The sequence below is a fragment of the Calonectris borealis genome, chromosome 1, assembly GCF_964195595.1.
Source record: "Calonectris borealis chromosome 1, bCalBor7.hap1.2, whole genome shotgun sequence".
Lineage (NCBI taxonomy): Eukaryota > Metazoa > Chordata > Aves > Procellariiformes > Procellariidae > Calonectris > Calonectris borealis.
Genome location: NC_134312.1, coordinates 102219286 through 102232586, shown reverse-complemented (window position 1 = coordinate 102232586; position 13301 = coordinate 102219286). Strand labels below are relative to the sequence as shown.

General features: G+C 38.9%; 1 protein-coding gene across 10 annotated transcripts in view; it reads left to right on the top strand.

Moving 5' to 3' along the window:
* POU2F1 (POU class 2 homeobox 1) overlaps positions 1-13301 on the top strand; it is a 121923-nt gene that overhangs the window by 46385 nt on the left and 62237 nt on the right. The gene's annotated exons all lie outside the window — the stretch shown is intronic.

Genomic DNA, 13301 nt, shown 5'->3' with positions numbered 1-13301 from the left:
ATGGCCTCGTTTTATTACAAAAATGGTATGCTCTTCTCCAAGTCTCTTCAGAAGTCAAAACCTTCACTCCTCACTGTTACCTTCTCCCTTCTCCTCCATCTCCCATTTAAGTTGTTTATAAGTAAGTACCATGTTTGGGGGTTAGTGCTGATCTGGCCAAATGACATTCTAATTACATATGGGGAATTTCATTGCAAGTTTGTCCTCAGCATGCATCAACTGTCATGAATAGAAACCACAGCAGAAATAAGAGCTGTAGAGGACAGAATCAATACGCGCTTAAGTGTTCTGTATTTTTGAGATGTACAAAAGCTGCTTCTCTGTTGGTATAAAAGATACATATGAGAGAGTGTGTGCATGCGCGCGCATATTTGCATTTGGAGTGTCTCCTCCTTAACACCTGACGTTAAATATTTATTTGTTATACCAGTATTAAATGGTGCTACACTTGAAATTCCTTCAAAATGACATGTTCTCTTCCAATGTAAAATCTCTCAATTTTTCAGCTTCTCAAATTCCAGACTCTGCCACCTGGGTGTCCATTTCATTTCTTTCTGTAAATTGTGTAAACCTATTGCTTGCAATACAGACCAAGAGCCTCTGGTTTTTAATTCTTTGGCTTTTATTAACATATGATGGACTGTTAATGTTAATATGGTGTGGTTCTCAAAGTGCAAATTATGCCAGGCCTGTAGGGGAATACTAATTTTTTTTTTTTCTTCTAAGGAACTGTGAAATTTTTTTCAATTGAGTGGGCTTACAGTCATCATTTTTAACACTAAATAGCATGTTTCACTTGCTCAGTGGTTGTACCCTGTTAAAGCTTTGTGTGTTTCCCTGGTCATTTTAATGCCACCAGCTCAGCTGTTTCTTTGAACTACTGCTGATTAGTCTGAAAAGAAATTTGGAAGGGAATGCAGAATGGCTAGAGAAGAAAACTAAAACTGAAACTACTTAAGCAAATGAGCAGCTTTCAAGTTAGTGATGGATTAAGACTAGTTACCACAGGTGGGATAATGGATAAAGCTCACAGATGTACAATGTCTTATATATGTTGATGGATGAATAAAATATATAGCTAACTTCCAAGATGCACATTAAACTGCTCCTGTTTGCTTATATTTCCCCTTTCATACATAAATGTATATTCTTGTATGAGACAGCTAGCATAATGGTGGCCTCTTGCATAGTTAAAAGCTGAATGTTCCTGGATAAGCTTGCCTTGCCCTCCTTGAAAAATAGGGATCACTTGCAGAGAGACGGTTAAGCCAGGTACAAGGACAGGCATTTTGTAAAGTCAGCACAAACAGAATTGACTGATATTGAGTCTATTTCTTATCAGCCACCTGCTATTTTGGAAACAGATAAGTATCATGTTGTTATTTTTATGTTAGCCAGATTTCATAAGGAAAGAGAGATTTGTGTCGCTTCTGTCTGACTTTTCCTTTCCGCTCTTCCTCATAAACACTTGGCCAATTTTAACCAAATTGAACAGATTATGATATTTCAATGATACTAAGCTCCAGTAGTTTTCCTGAAACTGGTGAATAAGTTAGAGATAAGATCCTGACTTTATGTGCAGTAGTATAGGCACTCTGAACGCTGCAGGTATGAGATCTTTCATGTTATGATTTTTCATGGAAATATCTACTGTATTTTCATGCTCAACAAGTAGTCAAAAAGCAAATCAAATGCTAGGACTTACCAGGAAAAGAACAGAGTGCGAAGCAAAATGTGAAAAAACAGCATTGTGCCACAATCTATTACTGCTTCTTTCTCCTGTACTGTACTGTCCAGCTCTTCTCCCCCTGCATGAAAAAGATGTAGAAAAGCAGTATTAGGAATCATTGTACGGAAGCCATTCACACTTTTCATGAACAACTGTGTAGGCTAGAAATTATCATTCTAGAAAAGATAGAGCTAAGGAGGGGATATGGCAGAAGTCAGTGAAGTGTCATGGAGGGGTGAATAGAGGCTTACAGTTCATGATCTCTTTTTGTGCAAGAAGTAGGGGAAATAGAAGTAGCGCTGCAGAAGATGTATACTTAAGCTGTGGGACTCCTTGCTGCAGGCTGGCTCCTAAAAGTTCACAGGGGTTCAACGGGATGTTGACGCAGATTCGTGGGAGAGGAAAATCCATTGAGGGTTACTTAGAGTTTATCAACATTCTCTGCCCCAAAAAGTCTTTGAGTTGTAATTTGGGGGGGCAGTGTCTTACGTACCTTCTGTGTTCCTGCACTCTTGCCTAAGCATCAGCTTTTGGTTCCTGCTTCCCGGCTAGCCACAGGATGTTTGTTACCTGGGATACACAGGCCCTTTTCCCTAAGCCTGTAGGGCTGTTCTTACTTGAAACCACAGTCTGAATAGAGGAGAGATGTCCTGTTTGTGGCCATGCTAAAGGAAAAGCAGAGAAAGTGTAGTCCTTACCTGTATTGCTTATCCGGTCAGTTGACCAACAAGTACATACCTGTGGCCAGTCAGTACACCCGTGGTTCCAAATTCGCCCCAGCGCCTTCTCCCTGTTGTTTAGCCAGCAGATATGGAAGGGAACGCCGTGAGAAGGCTGGGGTGAAGCGTAAAGAAGAGTTGCAGGCTCAGATGTAGGCAAAAGCAGCGAGCTACGTGTGCAGGATGCAGAGAGGAGTGGAATGAATTAAAGGTGGGATATGTGCTTGTAGGTAAGGAACAAAGGATAGGATTTGTACGGGATGAACAATTGTTTCTCAGTTGCAGGGTAACTTCACATTTTTAGAATGAGACTTAGAAAGCCGACACAGAAAGAGTACAATTAAAACTGGAAATATTACAAGGCACTTGTCAGAGAGCTACTGTGGAAGTCTTATAACTTGACCAGAAGGATTTGTATTTGGGTTTCTGACTTCTCTCTTTCAGCTGTGTATTCTTGTTTGCCATTTATAGAATGGCAGGCATTTTCTAAATGGAGTAATGTTTCTTAAACTTCAGTACCTTGCAGCAGAAGAGAGAAGCCGTTTCCTTTGCAGGCCTCACCTCCTGTAAATAACAGATACTCGCTTTACATGCTGAGCAGTTGCTGAACTAGGAGCATATCCAGAGGTTTATTTTCCTGTATTAATCAAGGGAAAATGGATGTGCTTTTTAGTAGATGTTGCCTTTACACCAATTCCGCCGTAATTGGTGTTTCACTTGCTGAGTGTTTAAACTCTGTAGCCACTATGAAGCAGATACAACCTCTTTCTCATGGCCAGCTGTGCAAGTTGCTATGGGAACTCGGTGGGGACTATCTGCAGATTACTGCTCTGGGGACCACACCTGGCTTATTTGCATTCAATTTAAGTTGGGGAAAATTCAAAAGAAGAAAAGAGGAGTGTAGCCTAGCCGGTAGGCAGGCAAAAAAGGGCTTGTCATTTTGAGACTGTCACATTGGATGGAAAAGCTGCTCGTATTCATGGTTCTTGCAGACTCATGCAGCGTTCTGAATTTTGTAGCCTTTTTCATGCATTTTCCCAGTGTTGTGAGGCTTGTTGGAAATGTAATGTCACAGAGATTTTTTTGGTACTATTGCCTCTAACTTAGTTAAATCCCAGAGAATTTGTTAACTTTCTCTGCATTTTTAATGAGTAATCTCTCTGTGATGGTGAGGGATTGTGAAGGCAGTATGGAATACAGGTCATTCTTTTAAAATGGCATGTTAGCTCAACTCAGTGCAATATTGAGTGTTGCTGGAAAGCTTAGCTTGATTTTTTTCTGAGTACTGAATTGCTCTTCTTTCAGTAGTGACTGGGACTTCCTAAGAAGGCTGTGGAACAATTTTCATTCAAGTCAGCAGCAGTGGTCAGCTGGCAGCTCTCAGGCTGTTTGTGGCTGGATTTTTGGGGATGATGGTGTCCTGACATTTAAGCACTTTACTTCTTTCTTGCTTGTTCATTCTCACTACATCAACTTGCCTTTTGACCAAGACTGGACAAAAGTGATTAAAACAGTACTGTATGCTGACTTGCTCATTATGCTATTTCTTCCACCGGGCTGACAAACTGCCTTGGTACCTTTCTGCAGGAATGTCTTATGGAAACATGTAAACTGTTTTCAGAACAGTAGGCTTAGAAGCTTTGAGAAATCCGAGATCACCACCTCAGTACTTTTTAAAAATTTCTATATATATAAAAAAACCATACTATATATACTATATAATATAGTATATATGTTTTTATATAAAACACATATGGTATGTATAAATATATATAAAGTATATATGTTTATATAGAAACATATAAAATTCATATATATACACACACATATGTATGTACACACACACACACACACACACATATATATATTAAAAAAAAATTCTGAGGGTTAATGGGTGGTTGTCTACCTGTAAACATTTTCAGTTCTGATCTATTGTAATGTCACCAGAGCCTTGGTCTCCTTAGAAAATTTAAGTTTTCAGCCTGTAGTGATGCTGTAGACCAACATACAGACTTTTTATATAGATGCGTCAGACATTTATGAGGTGTGCTTTTTGTTTATTTGCTAGAGATGGTGTGCTATGATATTATAGGGTTATTAGTAGTTATTTTTAAATTCTTCTGTGAACAATTCCTTGAATTTGGGGTTTAGCGCTCTAAGCCGGGTCTATGCCAAACTACTTACTGGTATAATTGTAGCTGTTACTCTGCTGCTGCTTCCGTTAGTTTCTTGTCAACACTCCCCATTTTCTTTACTTTCCAAACCTTGTAGTTCTAATGCCTTCTTCAACACATCTGATGAAAATAAGTGATTATATAGTTAAGTCTTACAGTGTAGGAACAACATTTCCATTTTTGAGCATGGAAATGGTGTGTGAGGAGACCAGAAATCAAAAAGAGTATTCTCAAGAGTGGAATTGGAGGGGTATATGCATATGTAAGTATACTAATTGATACGAGTTGTCAACATTAGGGCTGAGAGTCAGTGTCCCAACGAGGAAATAAATAGTTGTTGTGAGATTTTAATTTCTTCTATTTGTCACATAAGTTCATAAGATGAAGAGTGATAGAGTTCATAAGATGAGTATGTAACATACGAGTGGATTTAAGCTGTAGACAATATAAGTTTTAAGGTAATACTGCTGCTGAAACAGTCTTGCCCAGTTGTTTGCTCCTGCCTCCGTGCTGCCTTTATGCTTCAAGAGGGTAAACATTTCTCCCCTTGGATTAAGAAACAGATTTGGGTTAGTGTTTTCTCCTTGTGTTTGGAGTAGTTTTCACACAGATCAGTGCTCCTGTGTAGTTATGTATGTGGCAGCACAAGAGAGGAGACAGTACAGCAGGGGGGATGTGCGGGGCTGCAGTACTGGCGCTCCTGTTGGCTTTTTGCTGACTCAGCATTCATGGCCCATGGCCGCAGTACTGACAGGCATTTATTTAGGGTCCTAAATCAAGTGTCCTATGTTTAATTTTTAGTTTCTCTGTGAAAATGGTGAGATATGCATATATGAAACTTGTGTTTTACTGAGGAATTGGCAGCTAAGAATTAAAGTATTCTGGGTATCACTTTTAAAAATTTTTCTGTTAGGCCTTTTGACCGAATTTTTTCAGTCAACTTCTTTTACCCTGTAATTTGTGACTAGATCATGAATTTCTTTTGAGAGGATTCTGTATCTATCATCCTAAGACTTCCAATCAAAGTAAGTTACAGAAAGTTGGGGCAGTACAGAAAAGTTTACCTCTGCTCCGGTTTGTTGGAGAAGTAAACAAGACATTCCTGTCTTCAGTGGTGTGTGTCCATGGGCCTGCAAATAAAATGTGCATGTCTTCCCAGCAAATCCCCTGCAAACACAGCCACAGGTGCTAATCATGCTGCATGCACTTCAGCATTGCTGCTAGTAAACCCGTTCTTGAAGTTATTTCCTGGAAAAGTTAATCAACGCCTTTTCTGCTTTAGCACAGCATAGCTGCTAAAACAGGCAAAACTCTGCTTGTGAGCTTTCCTGGAAAAGCTCATGTAGGTAATACTTTATTTATGTAGTTATGCTGTGGTTTTCACTTTCTACTGTTCCTAAATTACCGTAAATTAAAGACCCAGATGCCCAGGAACTTTGTATTTTTATTTTTTTCTGACTGATAGCAAATACAGTTTTATGTTAGCTCTGACCATCTAAAATGATAGATACTTGGACAGGTGTGCTGATGGATGGAATCAGTGTCTGAAGTGTGAATAACTCCGTTTCTTTCTTCAGATCTTGCATCTGGCAATTTTTTGTTCAATTTGTAACATACGAAGCAGCTTGTCTGGAATTTGGCCTTTTCCTCTTTGAGATCAAATAATTTAAGCTTCAGAAAGAAGCGTTCTCATGATGTGTCTTGTAGTTCCTACAGGTGTTAGTAGTGTCTGGATCAGTGTGCTGAGGGCATTAAAGCAATGCCCTCCTTCAGATTTGAGACAGTTATTAAGGAAGAGAGAGCAAAAGCTGTTTCTGCAAAGGATGGTGATAACAGCAGTGCAACTTCGATTCATACCATGGACTGTAGAGGTTTTGCATGTGCTTTTTCCTATTAATTTATCAAACGTTCTAATGCTAACTAGAGCTAAATGCTATCTCTGATGTTGATCTTGATGTATCCAGTTGACTCCAGCAGAAATCATAATAAACTTAAATCTGTGACTTTGATCTATGTATTTTGAGAGTGACCTGTAGTGTATTTAATGACAAGTGGTGTGGAGACTCTGCGATTCGAATTGAAGTGAATTGTATGGTTAAATCATATACTGGATTAGTCTATTCTTTATAGAGCCCCTATTCATCAAGCTAGACTAGTAATTACTACTTTGTCAAAATGGAGAACAGTGAAACAGCATGTTTGCATAAGGCATGATGCTTTGATTTACAGGTGAGTTTAAAAAATAATGTTTTTGAGTTCTGAGGGCCTGTCCCTGTTATGTGGGTGGGCATGGGGAGGCAAATCTAATGCTTTTGGAATGCACATACGGTGATGTTTCCTAAATGTAGAAGGTCGTACAACTGCTAAAACAAATACTGCCGTTCAATATTTGAGCTTGGCATAAGTAGCCTTCATACGTTGTCAGATCAACTGTGTTGTGACTTACCTATTAGAGAATATTTATTTTACTCAAATACTTGGTATTTTTAATGTGTATTGCAATAACAATTTGAAACTAGCAATATTTATGCCATCTTCATTGCTTGGGGTTTTGGTAGCATGAACTGCTTTTACCTTTTCCATTCAAATGTGTGCACAATTTCAGTAGCCACTGTATGTGTGGAGGATGTGTTCTCATAAATGTCATGCCAGCACACAACTAGTAAGAGACGACCACTTTAGATCCAGGGGATACATGAGCATGGGCTGGCGTTACCTGCCAGGGGAGGTTTGGGGTCCCCCTGCTCCTCATGGTGGCTGGCACCTGGCGCTGCTCCAGGTTCTCCAACTGCCCCAAACTGCAGCGTCCCATGCAAGCTTGCAAGCTTTCAGGGTGGTGGGGGATTTTTTGTTTGGTTTTGTTTGTTTATTTCGGTACTGCTGTTACATAGACCTGTGTCCTTAGATTGCTTCTTTTTTTTCTTATTCTGATAAATTTTGAAGTTTTACTGATCGTGTTCTTCAGCCCTCCCGTGTGTTTTGTTCATGTAACTTCACATCAGTCTTCATTTCAGTCTTTCTCTACTTTGTGTCCTGCAGTACTTTTTTGAAAAGCACTGTGAGGCATGCGAATCTTGTAAAAGTAATAAAATATAAGAGGTGTTTACTAATGAAACAATACATCTGCTCCAGGTGTCAGTGTGAAGTATTTCAGATTTGACAAACCAGTAATTTTAAAGGAAGATGAGACCCACATATATGTGGATAAAACCTCAGACAGGTGTCTCCCTTAAAATATTTACATTGAAGAAAATTTTTGTGTGTGTTTTTAAAAAAATCCTGCTTAACTTCAGATACTACTTTTCATGTGCAAGTTTATTAGAGCAATGAATATGTAATGGTTTAAAACTATACCTCAAGTGTGGTGGAATCAGAGCATGATTTGCTCATTTTCTATGCTAACTTCTAGTTAAATTGAAAGGAGGTGAGTGCCCTCCTGCAAATACTAAAGTGCTATTGTGCAACAGCTCTATGGCAGGTGCAACATGCTAGTTAAATAACAGAAATTTGTTTTCAAAGTGTGACACTTTGCATTGTTTTTTTGGATTAAGTTCCTGGAGTCAGTGCTTATGTTGTAGTGTTTGGTGCATGTAAATAAATTAAAAAAAAAAAAAGGTCTCAAGCCATTATGAGATAGTGATGAAAACCTTTAAAACATAATATGAGTGAAACATGAGTACTTAAATCAAGAGATGTAAAGACCTAACGTTTGCTACTCTTCAAAATATTCCATGATTTCTAAGTAAATGTTATGATGGTTTCATGGATCAAAGCTATGGTTTTGAACAACAAGGGTTGACTGCGCTGAATTTATATCCTTTGCTTTTGAAAAGAAAACACTCAACAGAATGAAAGAAAAACTCTTATGTAAATATAATATGGATCCTTTCTTATGTGCTATGGCTTGTAGGCAATAAGGGGAGGGCAAAACTGTTCAGATGATGCGCCAGAATGATAGAATTAGCCATGAGTTTCAAATAAGGCTCAGTATACTTGTGAAAGCTATAATGCTGTAGTTTTTGAATAAGGGTATTTATTTTCTTTTCTCTTCTCCCCCACCTCCTGCCGCTCCCCCCCTCTTTTTCCCCCCCCCTCCTCATATGGTGGTACTGTGTTGTGAGTTTGTCATGACCATGGTTTTCTCACTATAAAAAATGACTTAAACCATGATAGTTGCTACCTTCTGTGAACAAAAACAAGTGAGACTTAAAAAACCAAACTCACAAGCAAACCCCTTTATATTAGTGTGTCAGGTGCTTATGAGTATCTGCTGTCCTTCACTGATAAGATGAATTAGCATTCCAGCTTAGCTGTCTGCATACTTGATTTTCTTCAAAAAAGGTACACGAAAGAATTTTGAAAGACAGTTTGTGCAGTGGAAAGTTTGAAAGGATAGTTACAATCATAACTTTGTTTGTGAGAGGGAAGTAAAATTAGACGTAGACTAAAATTCCAATTTATAGCAATTGCATAATGACTAGTAATTCTAAACCAGGCCAATTTTATTTGACTTTTCCAGACAACTGCTCTTTGGCTTTCAGAGCAAACTTAGCAATTTTCAGATAAAATCAATTTTGTTAGCCAAAGTCAAAGGTGGAGGCTAAAATTAGAGCTTGGTTTGCAGCCCTAACTATGAACAGGTGTCCATCTGTTTGTAATTACTCTAAGAAGATTGTGCCAACTTTAATAACAGTTTATTTTGTTGAAGTGTGTGATTTTTATAATTTTTTATAGCACATTGGGGTTCTGTTTGATGAAATTTTTATTAGGTTTCATTTAGCTTGTGGAATGGAGACTTGGAAATGTCTTGAGTTAAAATGTAGTAGCTCTGTGTAATGTCAGTTTAGGGCTGGCTGTATCTTTGTATCTATAGCTGTATCTATGGTCTTGGCTGGCGTGCCATATAGAAAGCAGCCTTACTTCGAGTGTTGCCAGTGTTCATTGACATTGTGCTTAGTCATGCACTATTTTCAAAGCTTTGGTGACCACTCTGCCTCAGTGGTTCTTCAAGATAAAACATACTAGACACTGATATGGTAATGAAGGCAGTATGCTAATATGTTACAATTAATACCATATTTCCTTTCCTTGTATGATTCCAAGTACACTGTTCAAAAGGGAAATAATGAGTTGTTGGCTTATTGGGTAATCTGCCATGTTGTATCAGAAAGCATGCCCACAAAGTTTACAAAGGTCACATTTGTCACAGAGCTGGCTAGTGTTAGAAATTTCATAGCTGTCATTGAGGTCATGTAGTAAATGACATTTTAATAATATATGGAAACATATCTATATAAAAATGAAGATTCTTTTCCCCCAGAAAGGTGTTGAATAGAATAAAGTTGATAAAGGGATAAAGGACAGTTATTAATTCTGCCTCATTTGTATCATTTTTACAAAAAAAAAAGAGAGAGAGAGACCGACTGACCATCTGAAGATAAGGATTTAAACATCCTTTCCCCCTAGTTTGTAACAACTTTCAAACTATCTATAACACTTACAATAGATGACACTGGGGAATAATTTTGTGGAGTTTACAGTCAGTCAATTGCGCATAACCAATGGAAAAAAACAGGAGGAGAAATAAAAGAGAAGATGCAAAAGGAGGTCTAAGTGAGAGTTGCATAACCTGCAGGGGAAAATGAGGTTCCCTTTCCAAAAAGTAAGGTATTAAAGTATCAAGTATAATCATTAGAACTGAATAAATAAAGTGACATATTGGTGGGACAAACAGCAAAACAAAAGCATTCATTTGAAATGGGAAGGTGTGGAAGATACATAAAGAGAGAAGAAGAGGATGGGGTAGAAAGAGTCTCCTGAAGCCTTATCTGCAGACTCTGAAGTGTTTGACTGAAGAATATCTGCCTTTGTTATACCTGGCTCCATATTAGTGGCTTAGTTCCTTTGGTTTTAAGGAAAAGTATGAATAGAATTATGTGGGAAAAATCATCAAAGTAAGAATTGTAGAATTGATTGAAGAGGAGAGAAACAATTTTTGAGACGTCTGTAGTTGTGCGGGATCTGGAGAGTGTTTTGCACTGATGATCATAAGGTGCACCACTTTCTCGTGTTAGAGGTGCCTTTGGAGGAAAAATGAAACTTTGTGTGTAAAGCCCAGAGTGGTATTTTGCTTAAATGTGAGTACCAGAAGTATGACTTTGGTTCAGGGTGTTAACATAAGAATAAGGGTGGTATGCACTGTTCCTCCCCAAAACTTTTCCTACTTGTGTCTTCAGGCCTCCTTCCGAAGCCCACCAGATAAATAGTTGCAGTAATGTGGCCTAAATGAAACAGTAGGGGTTTTTTTTTGGCCAAAAATTAAGAACTTGCATAAAAGGGAAGATAATAAAAGGAAGTGGTCACTGGAAGAATGTCTTTTGGCTTTGTGGGGTTTTTTTGCCAATTGTTAGTTCGAAGAGTCGATGTATAAGGTTTTATTTCAATTAGCAGGTTAGTGGAAGTTACAGTTCAAATGAACATTTGTGTGGGGGTTGGTGTTTGTAAAGGCAGATCGGTTTGCACAGTCGGGAATGGGAAGAAAACTTCTGCCTTGTCCTTGTTAGCTGTCAATGCAATGTTGATAATATGGACGATGAGTAGCACCACGGTACCACCAGCACACTTGCTAACGCTGCTTCAGGTACATCCTTCCCTGGCCTTTATTTGCTGTTTGCTTGTTCTGTTGTTTGATACAAGTCATCCATCACTTCACACGTGCCTGCTTTTAACGGTCACTTCCTGCGGTCGTGCGCTTTTGATGCTGCACCTGCGTTCAGCCAGATCAACACAGACTCTCATTTGAGAAGGATCCTAAAGATAATACTGCTGTCCTCTTACTATGCTACTGGCTGCCTCAGCTCAGCCCCTACTTAAACTGGCACTTGCTTTGTGAAGTGCTTGGCTTGTTTTACCATTTGTGTGCAGACTCTTCTGATGAAGCAAACGGATTATCTCCCAGTGTACTCCAAAAGCATGTATGGAAGAGTGAAGTTTACTGAAGGTCTGCGAACCATGGAGATGTGCCTCAGAGACACGTGAATGAGTAGAAAACCGAGTTGGAAACAAGGTATTAGGAAAACCTATTCAGTACACGCAGTTGTTTCCCTGCAGTTGGGAGCACCTTCCCTTCTTGCAATCTTTTTCAAGTGTAGATCACTCATGTTAAATATATAGCAGGGAACATCTTGTGTTAAGTAGAGATATGAACCTGAACAGAAGAAGAGGTCAAGCGTGGAAATAAATTCCAGTCAGTACTGGATGATTGAGAAGCCCCTTTTCTCTCACTCCCTCTTGTTTGGAGAGGCGGTGCTTGAATTCACTTCAGAAATGAGGAGCAGAAAAGTACAGCTAGTTTTTTTAAAGAAAAAAGAAATAAAAAACCAACTTTTAAAATTTGCATTAACATCGGGAAGGGAGTGGCTCAACCCTGTAGTCACCTGCTTTATCACATTATCTTTTCTTGCTCAGAATATGGAATATTAAATGTTGTGATGTCCACATTACACTTGAATTTTTATATAAATGCTCTTTAGGACACTAGTATTTGAGTGGTAAACAAACTATTTGAAATGGTTTAATCTAGCCTCACAGTTCGTCAGTACACTTAGTTCTGTGGAAGATTGATTCCTCTACAGACCAAAGCCTCTTCCCAGTTCTCCAGTCCTTCAGCATACTTTGTGGTCACAGCAGCAGGCGTGTTCTGGTTATCATTGAGTGGTTCAAAGATGCAACCCGGGTGTAAAGCATCCCTTTCAAAAACCGTAGCTCCGCAGTAAGCTTTGTTTAGCTATATTGTGTATGCTTGTGGAAGGGATTAGTAATGGATTTTTGTTTTTTCTTGGAAGTCATTGGAAAGCAAAAGACTAAATCTATTTTGATTTCACTCGGGATAGATTAGTGGGTGTCAAATGTTACACAATACTTGACATATCCACTGCTGTTAAGTTGGCCGTGGCAAAGGGATTACCCGATAATGAATCGGCAAGCTCTTTAGCCATTTAAAGGGAATCGTGCCGCTTCCTTGCCTTGGTGGTACTCTCTTTCCTGCCCAGGACCTTCTTGTGATGGTTCGTGTTTGGATGTGGAAAACTCCACGCAGATCTGCAAGCACTGGTTTGACAGCTTTGTGTTCAGCTTCTACCTTGCTAATTGTTTTCGTGGGATTATTTGGATTGTGTAGAAAGCTTTTTCCAAATCCCCTTTATTACTGAAGTTATTGTTGCCAGCAGGAATAAGATTAAAGGTGCTTAAGTCTGTAGAGTTGTTTCTAATTTGTACGTGTCATTTCAGTGGCATTTGAACAGAACTCTGTCTCTTCCCCTCCCTGCTCCCCTGTGGTACTGTGCTTGAGCTAGGGCTGAGAAGCCAAGCTATTGGAAGAAAATTCATTTTGTTCCCTAATTATTATGCTGGCACTCGGGAGATAATTTTTCCCTTCATGCACTGCCAATTAATATGCAAATGAGCTGATAAATATTTATACCGTGATTTAAATTATGCAGGGAGCGCTTTCAGTGTACTCTGCAAATGAATTGTTCATGGACTTCAAAGTGCTGGCTGCTGTGCTAACGAGGGGAGATTTGCATAAGGCCCTAATCAGGCGCATACTGATTAAGCTTCATTATGGAAACTGCCAGCTGCAATCTTTGTTTCTATTTTATTACAAAAAGGGGAACTTTT